Source organism: Rana temporaria, assembly GCF_905171775.1.
Source record: "Rana temporaria chromosome 4 unlocalized genomic scaffold, aRanTem1.1 chr4a, whole genome shotgun sequence".
NCBI lineage: Eukaryota > Metazoa > Chordata > Amphibia > Anura > Ranidae > Rana > Rana temporaria.
Window position 1 is genome coordinate 2,561,623 of NW_024404432.1, and position 7,453 is coordinate 2,569,075.

General features: G+C 47.9%; 1 non-coding gene across 1 annotated transcript; it reads right to left on the bottom strand.

The window, feature by feature from the left end:
• Window positions 1-615: 615 nt before the first annotated feature.
• LOC120921742 lies at window positions 616-773 on the bottom strand. The gene has a single exon (XR_005744943.1). It is a non-coding gene; the product is annotated as a U1 spliceosomal RNA (small nuclear RNA).
• Window positions 774-7,453: the final 6,680 nt, after the last annotated feature.

The following is a 7,453-nucleotide window of genomic DNA, read 5'->3' on the forward strand; positions in this document are numbered from 1 at the left end:
TGGAGAGGAGAGTGAAAGAAGTGGCCATTGTGGTATACAATGACCAGGCCCTCCGGCCAGGAATAAAAAATTCCTCCGGTCCTAGCCAAAAGGCCCGGCCCAGGAGGCAGGTGCTAAAAAAAAGTGTGTATCTGGTGCAGTGACCGTGGTATCTTAAATCAATGTGTCCCTCACACACAGTGATCTTCAGATACCCCTGGACTGCCACTCCAGGGGCACATGCACCATAGGCTTTTCGTTCCATATCGGACCCCCCGACCGGCCAGTGCAGCCCTCCACCCCTGCCAGCCAACCCGGCGGATTTGAATGGTCCTACCCCGTTCCACCATACAGGGCATTACCAGCTCCTCCAACCGGATCGCCGACAGAGATAGCACTTACACCAGCCAGCCAGAAGGCCAGACTAGAACTCGGCAAAAAGACCAAGACCAAGCGCAGCACCCATCCTCACCAGGAGCACCCTTCCAGATGGCTCAGACTCAACCATGGGCCGGCCCCCAGTATCTGTCGGGCAGCACAGCGTAGTCCCTGCTGAAACCATCCTTCCAGGTGCAATGACGTCATTGGATTGCATCCACCCTCCCCATGTAGGAGGTGCTTCAGCGCTCCGCTGACAACTGATAAGGACAGATACCACACCCAGTCCTAGCCAAAAGGCCGAGAAGCGACAGGGAAGACAACCACGATCAGCACAGCCAGAGTGTGCAATAGCCGTGCTTCGCCCTGGGAGAACCGCCTTCATGATCATGGTGTCTCCCCTGCCAGGTAAGACATTCGCCATGCTGCTGGTTTGGTCGCCCTCCATTAGTTCTGCTATGAGGGTAGCTTTCTTTTTGTTGCTTGCCACCTGACCTCGGGCTTCCAGCAGATCCTTTAGCGTAGTCCTCTTTAGTCTCTCGTAATGCTGGGCCATTCACCCGCTGTCTTTATGCGTCCCATTCAATCCCGCTGCTTGCCACCAGTTGTTAAGACCTGCAGTGGTTATGGTACTGCGGCCTTCTTTCCATCTCCCAATTGCCGAGCATAAGTGATTATCGCTACCATAGAAGGTAGAGGGATAGTGGAGATGAATGCAGTTTCCAGGATGGTTCTTCCAATGGTTAGAATGTTCCCCCCAAACATGAGCCAAGACTTCATGAAGAGGTTACCAGGCATAGAATAGCTTTATTGAGAGGGCAGGTTACTTATATACACCAAAAGGAATACTTGAAGTAATTATATGGACAATGACAAACTCCTCCCACAACATCATACAATGGTGTTACTAACGAGCCCCCCCCTTCAATAGACCTCTTTTAGGAGACAGACGGCTGTCTCCGATAGAATCCACATGTGTTAATTACTGGTCATTTACCCAGACGAGGTGACTCGGAGATAAGCTCTTCTCACCTGCTAAACAATAGAAATTCACACAATGAATGCTTCTTGAGAGACAGACCAAAATTCATTTACATGACACCGCAGACAATATTATCACAGCAAGCTCTCCCTGGGAGATATTGAGATCATTTAAGGAATAAACCAATTATCTCCAGGCAGAGAGCACCCCAAGTTTCCCTAAAGTTGGAACACCCCTTTTCCACACAAGGTATCCCTACCATTACATATCCCCTGATAGCCCCGATCTGGGGGACCAACATATCCAAATTTCACCCAGATCGGTCCAGGGGTTCTTAAAAAGCAAACAGAACCTATGAGAAAATCCAGAATGTAGTCTATTTTCTTCACACCATGCAACAGGATGCTGAGGGAGCAAGCAGGGCAGAAACACCTGCCTCTGAGTCGGGGCACATTTTGACCCGGTTGCTTGGAGAAATATCGGACAGTGAGGAAGAGATGGATGAATCTGATGAGGAGAAAGAGGAGGATGAAGAAGAGGACATAGAATGTGGACAGCGATTTGTGCCTTCATCAGTAGAGGGGGGGGAGTACTCTGGTAAAGAGCCCGGATTGAAGGGGAGGACTCTGGGAGTGGGGAGGGGTCACTCCATATTGCCCTTTCTGGGGACTCAGAAAAAGAGTCCGCCAGTTCTCCTGGTCCAGAGAGATGGCAGAGAAAGAGTCAGAAAGTTAAGCAAGGAAGTAGAGATGAAGAGTATGGAAGGACTTTCTTAAAGAACCTATGATGGCTGGAAAAATGGGCGTACACATTTTCTTTATTTTTCTAATGGCACTTTCTATTGGTTCTGTGAATGTGAGGAGAGTGAAATCCAGATGGCGTAGAGCTGCGGTTTTGCAAGAATTGGGTGATGAAAACACTGATATTTTCTGCTTGCAAGAATGTGGAGTGGAAAATGGCCGGGGGTGGAGGAGTGGAAAATGGCCGGGGGTGGAGGAGTGGAAATATGGCCCTGCTATATGGTGACCTGCGTGTGAATCCCGGAGTGAAGGGGTGGGGATATTGTTTAGAAACCCTAATATTCAGATATTATCCCATGAGGTTGTGATTCCCGGAAGAGTGTTGATAGCAGTAGTAGATTATTTGGGTGTGAAACTGCGTATTGTGAATTGCTATACCCTTGCTGAACGGAGAGAAAGAAATGTTTGAGACCTTAAAACTATACTTACCAGGAAGAATGGCTACAATTGTGGCTGGGGATTTGTGTGCGGAAGGCTGCTGAGAGAGATGGTGTGGGGCAGGAAGGAGGGGTGGATTCTACATCTAAGATGTTAAATGAGATGGTGGAAGATTTACATTTGAAGGATGCAGCAGTGGAGGTAGAAGGAGGTAGGCTATCATATACTGTACCTTCTACTCAGACAGGGGGTCCGTCAAGTGGCGTATTGATTTTTGTGTCTGAATCCGTTGGTGTGGATGAATATAGGGTATGTCCTGTGACCTTTTCTGATCATGTTCTGTTACTATGCACGGTTGATTTGGATGGAGGAGTGAAGTTTGGTGGTGGATTATGGAAATTGAATTGTGCAATTCTGGAGGATGTGGAGGTGTGTGAAAGATTCGAAGCCTTCTTCCAATACCTAGTGGGCAAGAAAGAAAGCTTTGGTGATGTGAGGTGGTGGTGGGACTGGGTAAAAGTTAGGGTGGCTGGTTTCTTTAAGGGTGTGTGTGCCCAGAAGGCCAAGGAGAGGAGGGAGCAGGACAAGGCTTTATTAAAAAGGCTCCATTTTTTGCTCTTGTGTAAAAAGATGGGGTGTGAAGTAGATCAGGATCTACAGGAGGTAAGAGAGGAAAGAAATAAGAGGCTGAAGGAGAAGGGTAAAAAAATAGTATTTCATGCAAAGGTGCAGGATATGGAAGAAGGGGAACGGTGTTCGAGGTTCTTTTTCTAGAAAGCCTTTAACGGTAGAAGCCTGATGCGGTCAGTGTTCAAGGAAGGAACTGAGGTAGAAGGAGAAGAGATGGTGGAGGAGGTTTTGAGATTCTATGAACAGCTGTATAGCAAACAGAAGGGGGTATCAGATGAAGAGAGGAAGGAATACTGTAAAGTGCTGGAAGGAAGCGTGACTTTAGATGAAGGTGAAGGACTTGGAGATCCTGTGTCGACTTTGGAAGTAGAAAACACCTTGAAGAGTATGTCCAGGAATAAGACCCCTGGGAATGACGGGCTCCCAATGGAGTTCTATCTTACGTTGTGGCCTATTTTGCAGGAGCATATAGTGGAACTCTTAAACCTTTGTATGAGATCTGGAGTTATGTCAGGTACCATGAAGCAGGGGGTAATTACCCTGATCTTCAAAAAAGGGGATCGTAGAGATATTAAGAACTGGAGCCCCATATCTCTACTAAATTGTGACTATAAGTTACTGGCTAAAGTTCTGGCCATGCGCTTGGGACAGGTTATAGATAAGCTGGTAGGTGACTGGCAGGTCTGTGCTGTCCCCGGGCGGCGGATTACTGACAATTTGATTTTGCTAAGAGACCTTATTTTTTATGCGCAGACTAATAACTTGCCCCTGGCCGTGGCCGGCATTGACTTAGAAAAAGCCTATGATAAGGTTTCCCATTCCTTCCTTTTTCAGGTGTTAAGATCAATTGGATTGCCAGAGAGGGTAGTGAAGATGGTGAGGGGACTATATAGGGATATTTCCAGTCAAGGGATCATAAATGGGAATGTGTCAGGGCCCTTTCCGGTGTGCTCAGGGGTAAGACAGGGCTGCCCCCTGTCCCCGATCCTATTCATATGCGTAATGGAGCCACTGTTGAGGTCGGTACAGAAAGATAAAGGTTTCTATTCCAGGAGGAGGTGGAGAAGACGTCAAGTCTTTGTGCTATATGGATGATGTGGCTTTTGTATGTTCATCCGAAAGAGATCTGGCCAGAGCAGAGCTACAGCTAAATATCTTTGGGACTGTATCCGGACTGAGTGTTAATTGGGCAAAAAGTCAGGTATGCCCGTTAAGTGGAACCTTTAACAAGTCAAAGTTGAAGGGAACAGAGTCCTTGGAAGTACTTGGAACTTGCTTCGAGAGAAATCTCTTGGGGCAAGCTAATACGAAAAAATCCATAGAGAAGATGTCCAGGAAGTTGGATTTTTGGAAAACGCGCAAGTTGACCTTGACTGGTAAAACACAAGTAGTAAAGGCGGTGGTGTTACCCCTTTTGTTGTACTTTAACGTTGTTTTTCCCCCCAAGCAAGGTCCTGATGAAGCGGATGGCACGGAGCTTGTTCCTCTTTTTCTGGGGGGCTAAAATGGAAAGGGTGGCCCGTGCCACAGTGATGAAAAGTAGCAAGAATGGGGGGTATGACTTCCCCAATGTAGAAACCTTCTTGGAGATGCACTTGTGGTTCAGCCACTGGAAGGCCTTTTCAGTCGGTGGGAGGACTGCTCATCTGATGAGGTACTTGGCAGGTTGGCCCCTAATAAAGTGGGGGTGGTGTGTAAAGGACATGAAAAGACCTGTTGCCTTGTTCCTGCCTTCCTTCTACCTCAGGCTGGGGCAGTTTTTTGAGCGTTACAGTCTGGGGAGTCTGGGGATAGGGGCCTTAAAGAAAGAATGCGTGGTGAAGTGGCTGAAAAGAGAGGAGGTGGTGGAAAATATAAGAGGCATGAGAAGTAGTTTTGCAAAAGAATGTTTGGCGAGATTCTCGTGGAGTGGTGTGACAAATCGTCAGAAAGAGATTTGTTGGATGGCGTTTCATGAATGCTTATTGACCCTGGCTTTTTTGAAGGGGAGAGATTTGACTAGAAGAGAAGACTGCCCAAGGGAAGGATGCGGAGCAATTGAGTATGTGCAACATGCATTATGGGATTGTGTCTTTGTGCAAAATATTTGGAAAAGAGTGGAATCCCTAGTGAGGAAGGTGTCTGGCGTGAAAGTGATTGAACCTGAGGTTGCTTTCTTCGGGGTGGTGGAGGGGAGCAGAGAAAGTCAAAGAAAGATGTGGATCATGTCTTGTATCTTTAAGGAAGTAGTGTGGGATGCCAGATGTTGGTGGTGGAAGAGCAAAGTAAATTTGTCTGAAGAAGATTGTGTTAATATGTTCTATGCAAGATTGTATCTGGTGTTGCTGTATGATGGAAGGTGGATGGGTAAGAAAGAAGCAGAGGTGTATTGGGGGAGTGGGATAGGAAGGTTTCTTTTAGCTGTGTTGGATAAAAATGGCTTTTTACGAATGATTTTATGATTCCCTTACAAAAGAGTAAACGACCATACTAACGTGATGCAAGGAACACTGCTCTGAGATAAGTTGAGCATAAAAACTCGGTTGAGTTGGTGATTCAGTCTGATTGGTATGGAAAAAAAAATTCTTCTTATCAGTTGTCAGAGGAGCGCTGAAGCACCTCCATTGGGAGGGTGGATGCAATCCAATGACGTCATTGCACCTGGAAGGGTGGTTTCAGCTGGGGCTATGCTGAGCTGCCCGATAGATACTGGGGGCCGGCCAATGGTCGAGTCTGAGCCAACTGGAAGGGTGCTTCTGGTGAGAATGGGTGGCTGCACTTGGTCTGGTCTTTTTGCCGAGTTCTAGTCTGGCCTTCTGGCTGGCTGGTGTAAGTGCTATCTCTGTCAGCAATCCGGTAGGAGGAGCTGGTACTGCCCTGAGAGTAGACGGGGTAAGGCCATGGGTTGACGGAGGGTCTGAGGGGCTAGTATTGGCGGAGGCTGCTAACTGGAGCGGCAGTTCTCCCTAAGAAAACCTTGAAGGGCTCTCTAGCTGGCAGGGGTGGAGGGCTGCACTGGCCGGTCGGGGGGTCGGATTTGGAACGAAAAGCCTATGGTGCATGTGCCCCTGGAGTGGCAGTCCAGGGGTATCGGAGAATCACTGTGAGTGAGGGTCACTTTGATTTAAAGATACCACGGTCACTGCACCAGCTACACGCTTTTTTTTAGCACCTGCCTCCTGGGACGGGCCTTTTGGCTAGGACCGGAGGAATTTTTTATTCCTGGCCGGACAGCCTGGTCATTGTATTCCACAATGACCACTTCTTCACTCTCCTCTCCACTATCCCTTTCCCCCACTTTATTTTATTTATTGCCTATGTTTGTCACTTTTTTTTTTTTGGCACGTTTTGTGTCACTGTGTGATAAGTAGGGTGCGGGTCCTCGGGCCAGCCCTGAACATCTTGGGAGTGGGTGGACATGGCCTTCTGGCTTAGTCTGCCTGCTCTCATGGGGTCTCCCTTCGGGGGAGCCCCACCTAGTACTGGGAGGGTTCTGTTTTGGCAGTCTCTCCAAGGAAGTTGGGTCCGTGTGGGCTTAGGTTGCTTGGACCACAGTACCTCAGTCCCCGTCTGGAGCCTAACGCCCCGGGGGATTAGGGTTTTGGGTCCCTTCTTCACAGGAGGACCACTTGACGTTGCACCCGTCTGCACGTTTTTGTGAACACTCTTTATGTGTGTGCACATTTTTTCTGCACCGGGTGGAGTTTTTTGGGTGTGTTCACACGCCATAGGCTTTTAAAAAAAAAAATAATACACCTACCTGACCGGAGAGGTGAGGAGGATTCTGGGAGGTCACATGACATCACTCTTATCTCTATTAATAATACACAGACCTGACCGGAGAGGTGAGGAGGGTTCTGGGAGGTCACATGACATCACTCTTATCTCTATTAATAATACACAGACCTGACCGGAGAGGTGAGGAGGATTCTGGGAGGTCACATGACATCACTCTTATCTCTATTAATAATACAGACCTGACCGGAGAGGTGAGGAGGATTCTGGGAGGTCACATGACATCACTCTTATCTCTATTAATAATACAGACCTGACCGGAGAGGTGAGGAGGATTCTTGGAGGTCACATGACATCACTCTTTTCTCTATTAATAATACAGACCTGACCGGAGAGGTGAGGAGGATTCTGGGAGTCTAACATGATATTCCTATTGGTTCCTCAATACAGAGATTTCCTCTTGTGAAGTCAGGTGATCACATGACCATCACAGTGCCTCCATGTGACTCCCTAAAACCCGAGAGACACAACATGGAGAAGATTCTAGAAGTCACCAAGAAGATGATGGAGCTGCTGACAGGAGAGGTGAGGA